Source organism: Corvus moneduloides, chromosome 9 (assembly GCF_009650955.1).
Source record: "Corvus moneduloides isolate bCorMon1 chromosome 9, bCorMon1.pri, whole genome shotgun sequence".
NCBI lineage: Eukaryota > Metazoa > Chordata > Aves > Passeriformes > Corvidae > Corvus > Corvus moneduloides.
Window position 1 is genome coordinate 12,271,376 of NC_045484.1, and position 10,764 is coordinate 12,282,139.

The window sequence follows — 10,764 nt, forward strand, 5'->3', positions numbered from 1 at the left end:
AGAAACAATATCACATTACAGTGTCTGATCTGATTTGGCATGAAATAAGATCTAGGCTTTCCTAATAAAACCATTTTATCATTACTCACAATAAAAACTACTAAGAAGTGTTGGGTTTAAAAATGTTTGCAAACTGTGGCAGTAAATTGCAGTGCAGGACATATTTAAATTGGGCATTTAGTTATCCATACATTTAGTTAAAAGTGTCTGCTGCAAGAAGATTTTGGATATCAATCAGTATGAGCAGAGTTATGCAAAAAGAAATCTAAAAATATTATGGGCAAGATTAAACATATTTGCAATGATGTTTAAAATCCTTGAAAGAATATAATTTCACTTAATTAGGGGTTGCCCTTGTTTTGTTACAGTATTACCTTAGGTGTCACTTTATTAAGAAACATTTGTGACCCAGCTCCTCTCAGTCCCCAGCATTCGAGTGTTTTTAAATCCATATAGTTTTGGTGGTGTCAGCTGTGTATTGCCTTCATTTTTCTGGATGCTGAAACTGATCCAGGTTAACTGACCTGATCTTCCCAGCCCTGGAATGAGACCAGCAGGAGCTGATAATGTTTCACTCGGTAAGGGAGAAGCTGAGTGTCCTCCTCTGCGTGGGCCAAGGCAGTGGAGGGATCTAGAGGAGATGGACGACTGTATCCTCACAGGGGCTGCTCTCTGTTTTGGTCCTGTCAACATTCTCATCTGAGAGTTTGTAAAAGATAGAATATGTGAGGGTGCAATACTTTCAGTGCACACAGCTCTCGTTTGGGTTTGCAAATGTAAGTGGCCATCACATGCCTTCAAAGAGATTTTCAAGAACCCTTTTTCTTTTTCCTTCTCATAACCCGAAGTTCCCATAAGGACATAAGAAAGGTGACCAGTGCCATGGGAGTGGTATCTCTAAATTCTTTCAGCATCAGCTCCATGTGTGCAGAGAGGACAAGTGTGGTGTTCTTGTTATTTTGAGAAGAAATCCAAAAATGGATCAAAAAATATTCATGCACCTCTCCAGTGCAGGATAAACAGGATGCTGCAGGTATTTCTCATTCTCATTCTTATGCTTTTCAATTTTATTCATCTTTGCTTTTAACCTCAAAGGAAATTTTATTTACATACGTGGGAGAGCACAGTGGCAGTGGCTCTTCATGGTGGTAGAAGTCCTTTCTGTTTATTTCTGCAGATGGAATTGCAGCCAAGAGCATTTCCTTCAGCACAGTTCTGCTTATTACTGTTGCAGATCTTGACAATGCTGGCTTAAATAATTATTAACTAGGAGAAAGCAGACAGGGCAGTAGTTTAAATTTTTGAATTATAAGCTCCAGGTCATATTAATTATTCTGAAAAGCATTCAACAGCTTAATAAGACAAGGGTTTGACCATAAATGTTATTTTCATTTGTTTGTGTTATTTGAGACTGTTGTAACTGGCTGTTTAATGGTCTGTGTCATGTAGGTGTATTATTATCTCTCATTGGCACGTTTTACTCAGTTGTCACTAATGGCACAGAATGTCTTTCCTATCATTTTCTCTTGGAATCCCCAGATAGAGAGCAAGTTCAGTGACAGTTTTATCAGTGAGTTACATTAAGCTGCTCTTTGCCACTCATGAATCAATGTATTTTCATCTCAGACTGGTCCCTGCTCTACATATGTCAGTGCCACTCCACCGTCTCATTTGCCAAATGAATAGCAGAGCTCTCATTAAATTAATGCTGTGATTTTTTGCACTGGATTACTGACAATATGTTCAGTTTGCTCTTTTGATTTTACTGAAAAATAACTCTCAAGTACCAAAGAATAAATAACCACAGTTATATAAGAACTAAAGAAAATAAAATGGTATTTGAGTTATAAAATCAGGCATGGTTCTTGACTGAAAACTCAGCAGTAATTGGGGAGATTAGAGGCAGTGAAGCACATTAGTTCAGCTTCCAGACTACAGTGTGGTCACTTGTCTTTTTATTTGTGCTAAGTAATACAGCAGGTAGAAGAGAATAAAGAACAGCTTCTTAGTGACTCCTGTCTGGCTAAGTCTGCACCTGACAGGTTTATAGTCAGAAAATCTTACATATCCTTGAGCTTTAAAGGAATGAAATTTTCATTTTCTGACTGAAGAAATCCAAAGCACCCAAGTATTTAACCCCCAGAGGAACAACAGTCCTGCTATAATCAGGAGAAAATGATGTGTGCTCTTCTTTCATCTTAGATGTGGAGGAGGGTAAGCAGGAGGAGAAGCAACCAGTTTGCAATACTCTAGCATGGCAATTGACTGGAAGCCAGGAAATCCAACCACATAGTCGTTCCTTCAGCCTGGTAAGCCCTTTCTGGTTTGAAAGCAGTTCTGTGTCAATGTTTGTTGACTGTTGTCCAGACATGAACATTATTGCCAAGGCAATGAGCTAAAGGCTCTTGAAAACTCAGTGTAAAGCAAGGTAAAAAGAATATTTAACTGTTAAAGAAGAGATGGGGAAAGAGTGAGAATGTTCATGCAGGCTTTAGCAGCCAGTTTGGATTACCAATAGCACAGAAGCAGTTAGAAGATAAGTAAAGGAAGGTGAGCATGTAAAAAGCATATGGTACGACATGAAGGTGAGAGAGTCAGAAGGCTGTGGGAGAGATGGCTCTGAAATAGCAAAGACTTTTGAGATCAGGTGATTTCCTGAGTCACAAATCAATCACTAATTTCGTTTCAATTAAAAGGAGAAATAGGAGCCATAAAAGTGCAGAACCAGGTTTCCAGAGTTATTGTGGCTTTGGGATTTGTTAAAATCAGGCACATTACTGAGTTTCATTGGTCATGATGCCATATCAGAAGACTCATGACCTGAGCATCCCTTCAGGTTTAAACTGTCATGTTGTCTCATTCTGACCCCACAGCAAACAGTTCTGTGTGTACAGGGATGCCATGGCTGGCACCACCAAACAGGGATTTGCCAGTGCTGGGAAATTTAAAAAACCCAAAAAACCCAGATTAATAGTACAAATATGTACACTGTAAAGGATATTTCTTATCTGGGGAGGCTCATGCCTTGTAATAATTCATAGACTCATATAATGGTTAGGACTGGAGAGGGTTGGAAGGGACCTTAAAGATTGTATAGATCAACATTAGATGGTTTTAAGAATTATCATCTGGAATTGATTAAAAAAATAGGAGACAGGAGTATATGCTCTCTCTGGGAAATTTCAGCATTTGTTATGACTTAATCAGAAGTATTTGTGCTAGCTAGTAATATGAATATTTTGCCATTCTGATCAAGATTGGCATTTCTTTACCTTGTACACATTATAGTCCACCAAAGAACCTACCATTTCAAAAATAAAATGAAACTAAAAGGCAAATGGAGCAAATTCTAAACAAAATTTAGAAAGCAGTGATTAGTTTTGTGCAATTCAAAAGAAATAATAATTTTAGATATTTTCTCACTCTCAGAAAATGAATGACCATACATCAAATGCCATCCTTTAATTTTAAGGGCTACTAATCTCTTTATGCCAGAGTCTCCTAAGGGCAGGAGATGAGGCCATTTTCCTACCCTTCTCTGTAGCAACCAGGAAAAACATACATCTGCTTCAAGATGCTCTAATCTGCAGGGGATGAGACATCCACTGTTCTGCCCAAGTTGGTTTGTGTCATTGTCAGCTTCCAGCTTTTTGCACTGCCCATTTTTAGGCACTTATAATGCATTCCCACCTCTTCAGTGCCCTTACATTTTTTGAATTGAGCAGGATAATTCACTGAGAGAGAGTTCTAAGAGAACCCAGAGTATAAAAACTGGTTTGGCATCTGGGCATGTGGTTACTGAAAGAACATTTCAAGTTGTGTGCTGACCACATTATTGGGAGCAATATCTCATGGCAGATTTGTGTGTGTTACTAGATCACCATCAGAGGGTTTGTATTACCCTCCTAAACTTTGGTTATCAGAGGAACTTTCAATCAGATAAAGATGGGGGGCTTTTTAGTCTTTGCAAACAGTCAGCTGTCCCTTTGCTGAGTTTTTTTTCTAGAGTCTGTCAAACCAAATGAACCAAATTCCTTGAAGTGTAATATCTGACATTTGAAGCAAGTGAAAGGAGTGGTAAAGATCAGTGTAGGGCACAGACATAATACCATGTTGAAATGAAATTAATAAACACGGATTTTCTGATATTTATTTCATCCTTAAGCTTTTCACACTTATCTATGGTGTCATGATAGCTTTTATCAGCACCTTTTTCATTCTCTTTTCCAGTAGTGCCAGAAAATTGTAAAATGCATAGGTAGAAATAAAGCAGTATAATTGGAAATTAGAATTCTTTAAACTATGAGGTAAGATGCCAATTAGCTCATGCTCTGGAGTAGGTTGCCCAGAGAGAATGAGGGAACTCCAACCCTGCAGATTTAAAACTCTTGCCTGAATAAGGCCTTGAGCAACCTGATAACACTTTAAAGCTGGTCTTTGCAGGCCTTCAGATGTGCCTTCCAACTCAAACTTTTCCATTCATTTGAAGCATCTAATCTGGCTTAAATATTTTGAGCAAGGCTTCCTTTCTGAGTTTGTCATTTGCTGAGGTCTTTGTAGAAGCCTCTGAGAAATGGGGTTGTGGTGTTTCAGCTGTTGTTGCACAGGTGTCAGAGATGGCTGACAAGTAACGTGATCAAAGGGATGCTTCCTTCTGTCTGTATTGATAGGGATCTGTAAAAGAAGTGTGGAAAATCTTTATGATAAGCCTGTATTACATGTATAGTAATACTTTCTTTTCTTCTTTTTTTTTTCCCTGCCAGGCATATATTAGCATGATTTACATTTACAAAGAATATAAACTTACCTTTTATTTTTATTCCTATGATAAAATATTTTTTTTTAGGAGACATCTCGTAGTCCACAGTTTGCTGCAGAATGCTTTGAGCTGCACTTTTTAACTCAAAAAGCATGACCCTTCCTAGAAAGGAATATACACAAATAATAAGTCTCTTTTACCAGGAAGATGGAATTTTGTTTCTCATTTTATTTAATGCTAATTGGCTTCAAATTGTCAATAATAACATAAACCATACAGAAAAATTCATTTTAAACATGTTGGCATATCAAATGCTTGATCTGGAATTTTCTCTGGCATGTCAAGAACTGATAGCTGGGTCACTTTTTAAACATCTTTCTGGAGACTTCATATCATTCATTTTGTAATTCTGTAACTGTATTTTGTCACATCAGCCTTCTTGTTGGAAATAATATTCTCTTGCTTAATAGAACAAGAAATTACCCTTGAGATATTTATTTTGCTATAAATTTTCCTGGTCAGTAATAATATGCTGACATTTCTGCTGAGAGAACTTGATGAAATCTTTTGGGTTTGACCTATCCTTGAGAATCACTCCTGGGAAAAGTGCACACTACAGCAGAAAATGTTGGAGTTCTGGTGTGATGATGTCATGTTAAATTGAAATTTTGTAAGCCTCAGAAGAAGTAGAAGTATAAACCTGTGTAGTAGAGGGGAAAGAGATGAGTGGAAGAGAAAGAGAAAAATGGTTTGTTCTCGCCTGTTTTCTGGCCTTGTTGACCTATGCTGCCAATATGGATGGAGAAGAGCAGTGAGCCTTCTTTCTTTCCTTCTGTCATCCCTTTTGGATCAATCTGAATCTTCTTGCACTTCAGTTTCTATAGAAAGTATTTCATTATGGTTTAACTTAGGATATCTGCTGTTAGTTTGTCACTTGATTTCTGATTTTAATAATCCCAATAATCATAATGAGAGTTACAGAGGTACAGAAAAACAACCTAAAACTTCTTTATTCAAACTGTATCTTAGGTGACCTTCTGTACCTTAGTGCTGCATTCCCAAAATCTCAGGTTTATTTAGGTGAGCAAGGTAGGATTCATCAGTCTAAGCAAAGACATGTCCATAACAACAAGTTTGGGTTTTAGTCTCCCATTGAGATTAACCATTTTATTCAACATTAAAGTCTAACACAGATCAGCTGCATAGTGTCTCTCCATGAGCTGCTAGGGAATGATGAGCACAGGTGGCAGCACTCAGAAGTCAGGTGAGGTAGATCCTTCTCCTGCCCTTTAGAGATAGGGAACTAAAAGAATGCTCATACAAAGAACTCATCTGGATAAGCAGAAACTTAACCCTAAATTAAGCTAAAATGTTTTTTGAATATTGACTTGCGGTCAAAACAGGATCCCAAGACACAACAAATTGTTTCACATGCTCAGACTCTGTTTTGGAGCCCTGAACCTATGTAGGTCACTGTTTCTGTCTGTCTTATTTGAACAGTGCTGTGACACAAACTCTGCTTTAGTGTCCCAGACACCAAACTGGTTTTTCATTACAGAATGTTCTAGCATTAAGCCTAGCAATTTCTAAGGGACTGATAGTATTTCAGGTTGTCTTTATAAAGGGAAAATAACTTCTGAAAGCAGAATGAAAGATGAAGAGCTCTTTCAGAGAGCTGTGTCGTGGGAAGGCTGCATCCAGAGCCTTTGTTGAAACTTGCTAGAGAAACACTTGACTGCTGAGGAAGGCAGGACCTCAGCACCTTGGCAGGGCTCTGGCAGATGAGTTATAAAGTGTACAGAATATACTCTCTCTTGTAAGTCCTACATGAGAAAGGATACATGAGATACGATACGTGAAAGTTCTCCATGAGGTATTTGTTGGTTCTGAGGATTTTTTTAAAGAATTTTTATTACCAACAATAAAGTAATACAATTTCAGAACACACTATGGAAAAACATCAAAGTTTTCAACAAGATTGAAAACTGGTTTAATTACTGGTTACTAAATTACTTGACGTGGTTTGGTTTCATTCTTCAAGCTTTCCAGGGTTTATTTATTTCTTTTTAATGTAGTTAGCACAACCCATGAGGAACATACTATGTACCAGTTTGCTATTCTTTAGCAAATAGTTTACTTAAACTTCTTGGAGTGCTGCTATTGAGGAGAAATTAATTGAGTATTGCTGACATAAAGTGATCATCTTTTCCTTTAAACTTGTGGTTGGAAATAGATTTTACTTTTGCTTGAGGCCATGTCACTGCATTTTAAATCAAACAATAATATTGTTTTCTGAAATGCTATATTCTGTGATTCAAAAAAATTGTCTTTATTAAGACTATGTTTAATCAGGACTGACTGGGAGAGAGATACGTGTCAATATCCAGATTTGGGGCTTTTTGCTTTGTATGCTGTGAGGGAGCACATTATATCTGTTGGTAGCTGGGCTTTGTTTCAGGGTGAGCAGTGGCTTTGTAACAAGCATGGTTTGGTTAGATCCTGGGTAGGTCTCATGGCTTAAGCCCAGCTGGCAGCTAAACACCCCACAGCTGCTCACTCACCCCACTGCCAGCAGGATGGGGAAGAGAATCAGAAGGGGAAAAGCAAGAAAACCCATGGGTTGCAATAAAGATGGTTTAATAGGGAAAGCAAAAGCTATGCACACAAGCAAAGCAAACATAAGTAAGTTTTCCCATGTTAAATAATTTGCTTTTCTTGAGCCCAGTGTGCTTTCCTTCCACCCCCCACCCTTCTACTTTTTTTGTTTTACTTTCTTGTCAACATTACATTATATTTTCTATCAGTCTCTTTTAAATGAAAGAGAAAAAAGAGGAAGTGGGAAAAATAAGCACAGTTCAAATAGTGATTTTTTTTGCAGTGAAGTAAAAAAACCCTAATTGAGACCAGGTCATTCCTCCCAGCTGTGTTTATCAGTCCCTGTAAAAGTCAGTGTGGTATTCTTCAGATTACATCTACCTAATGCTGCCCCATTGGAGGAATCAGAAGTTTCATGAGCATTTAATCAAACTAAGCTAAAAATAAGAAAAGAGAGATGTGCTAGCTGAACCGTGATTTCTTCTATGCAGCTACCTGGGTTCAAGTAGCATACAAACAAAATACTTCATTATTGCATGTCAGAGGCATAGGCACAGATATTAGAATGCTTCCAGTAACCTTGTTATAGAAGCTGTGAACTGAAATGAAAGAAAAGGTTAAACATATTTCTTTGTATTTTTTTTCCACTGGGCACACAGCAAAATCAGAATTTTTCAGTAAAAGTTACAAATGCCACTAGGGAAAAGATAGGAAGAGTTTAATTGTTCTTCATTCTTGATGAAAAAAATAAGGTTTGAAATTATTAATAAAATAGTTATTGTTGAGTTTTGAAGCTTACAATAATGTGATAGTTGCCCTTTCTGAGACCTGATCTATTGTGCCTTGGTTATCTCCAAGGAGATGTAGACATGGTTCTGTGTGTCTTCTTTTTCCTCTATAAGGTGTTGTATTTAATCATTCTCAAGTGTAAATGGGTAAAAATGGCCTTTTCTAAGATCTGCAATACTTAACTTTTTCAGCTATAAGACAGAAATAGTATCTAGTGAGAAACCCAGGGTTGCTGAAATCTTTTAAGAATTGCAACGATTCTGCCATTGTGAATAGTGCTTTTTAAAAATACAACTATGAAACTGTTTGTTACAATACATTTCATGCTGTGCTACTTGCCATTCCATTTATTAGGTCAGAAATAAGCAGTATCTGAATTTCATTTCATGACTGCTATTTGTCCCCCATCTTTTCATTCCCTGTTATTGCTTGTAGGGTATTTTAATTCATATGTTATTAAAACTTGCTTTTGACTTTAAACTATTTCAGATTTTTGGTTGTCTTCAGTGCATGACTACTTCTCAGAGTCTTTGTTCCAATTACAAAACACTCTCAATTACAGTCTGAGGAGCACTAAAAGATAAAAGGAGGAAAGTATCTTCTGTAGAAAAAAAACAAACCAACTTTTTGATACAGAACAAATATTTCAGTGAGTTTCCTGCTGTGACAAGCAGCACAGAATTTTAGTGATGGGAGTTTGAGTACCTCTGTTGTATGAAAATACTAAGGTCAAAGTCTTTCTTCAAACAACAAGCAGGAGATTTTATTGCAATAAAAAAGATATGATCTTGCAACCAAACTTCACACCTTGCAGCATGATCCTTACCTGAAAGGGCCTGTGTTCCAGGTTAGAGAATTAATAGTTTGATTTGGCCTTATTGCAATTAGGCTTGGTTTGATTTCTTAATTTTAATGTGCTTATTTGCATGTCATCTTAAAATATAAACACTATATTTATTATATATTTCCTTGGCATCCCATTAGCAAGAAAAGGTGTTATGAAGAAACATCTGCCTTTATGTGTGAGTATTCCTAACTGGGTTTACAGTCTCCTTGTGAACTGCTGACCACTGCTGTTTGGTAGCTGGAAGGGTGGCCTGATAAATTAAGGTATGTAGGTGTGTTTATACCTAAATTCAAATGTTAGTCCCATTAATATCAATCTGTATGTGAAAGTCTATATGCAGACAGTAATTTGTCCCATGGAAGACTCTTGGAAACTAGTTTAGTTCCCTGGCTGCAGGACATAGTCAGAAATATGATCGAATATGTTGGGAACTGAAAAATCCACTGAGTCAAGTCAGACAGGGATCACTGTCTGCCACCATTGATTAGAGCAGATATTCAGCAGCACTTCTGACAGTTTGTTATACACAAAGCTTTTAGTTATGCAGCTCCTATCTCCTTTTAAGCTGCCTAGAACATTGCCAAACAATAATTTCTTCCTTGAAGTTATATTTTTTGGGTATGGGAAACCTTTTGACATTGAGGATAACTAGAATTTTGCTTTGATGGTGAACTTGCTCCTTCTTGCCTGAGACCATCTACAGAGCAACTTGCCAAGAGGTTTGTTGGGATTAGGAAGTTCATGAAAAAGAGAGAAATGCAATTTTACCTTGAGGAAATATTTCTTCAAAGACACTTCCTTTCATCTCATCTCTGTGTTTTTCCCACCCTTCATGGAGTGACACTTAGTGCCAGGGGGATGAGAGTCTTTTTCAGGTAGGTATTTTTGAGAACTGAATTTGACAACATAGTTTTGTTTAGAGAAGGGGCTGTGCAGACAGCATTTGACATAGTTATTCATGTTGGTATACTGTTAATGAGGAAATGTAAATAGTTATTAGCTGGAGAAATAGTGTACTCAAACCTGGAATGCCTGTTGTTATCCTTTCACAGTACAGGCATGCTATGATGTTTTAAAGGTTAGGAACTGGTAATCCAGATGCTGTGATGGGGTGTAAGTTTACACTGTTATGTATGTGTTATTCATCCATAACTCCTCAAGACTTTGGACCTACAGATTTCTTTGCTTAGTCTCATTCAGAGCTATTTTTACTTTTGAGAGTTTGATAAAATTCTTTTATCCTTTTTAATTATACTGGAAAATAAGGCTTTCCTGATTTAATGAAGCTACTTGTTTTAGATGGCAAAGGAAACAAACAAATCAAGTAGAACAAACCTCAGGGCTAAAGTCTTAGAATAAAAATGCTGAAGTTTTAAGTAAGGCATGATTCTTAAAATTATGTATGACTAAGCAGAGGCTAAGAGCAGCAGTTCAGAAACACATTGGGCTGATTTTAGGATGATTACAGTCTCTACTGCAGTGTCCAATAAATGACATTAAAAATGACATGTTTCTAGATAGAGAAATAACAGTCTTTGCTTCATCTTCTTTGCCTTGGGAAGTTTTCAGAGACCAAGTTTTTTGTGTGTTTTTCTGTCCGTTAGAGGGATAATGTTTTATGTAAGCAATCCAGACTGGAAAAGAGACTGGTGCCCATTGCACTTCACAAAGTAAAGGTTTTGATTCTTCTTTCTTTAGCTGTCAGGTCATTTTATGACATGTAACATTTCCTGTGAATACCCCACCTGATCTAGGCAGAGCCAAGAGACAGAGG

At 37.2% G+C, this 10,764-nt stretch overlaps 1 long non-coding RNA gene across 1 annotated transcript; it reads left to right on the forward strand.

The window, feature by feature from the left end:
* Positions 1–862: 862 nt before the first annotated feature.
* On the forward strand, positions 863–9,247 carry LOC116447832. Its single transcript, XR_004241707.1, has 3 exons — positions 863–1,033; positions 2,203–2,309; positions 9,128–9,247. It is a non-coding gene; the product is annotated as an uncharacterized LOC116447832 (long non-coding RNA).
* Positions 9,248–10,764: the final 1,517 nt, after the last annotated feature.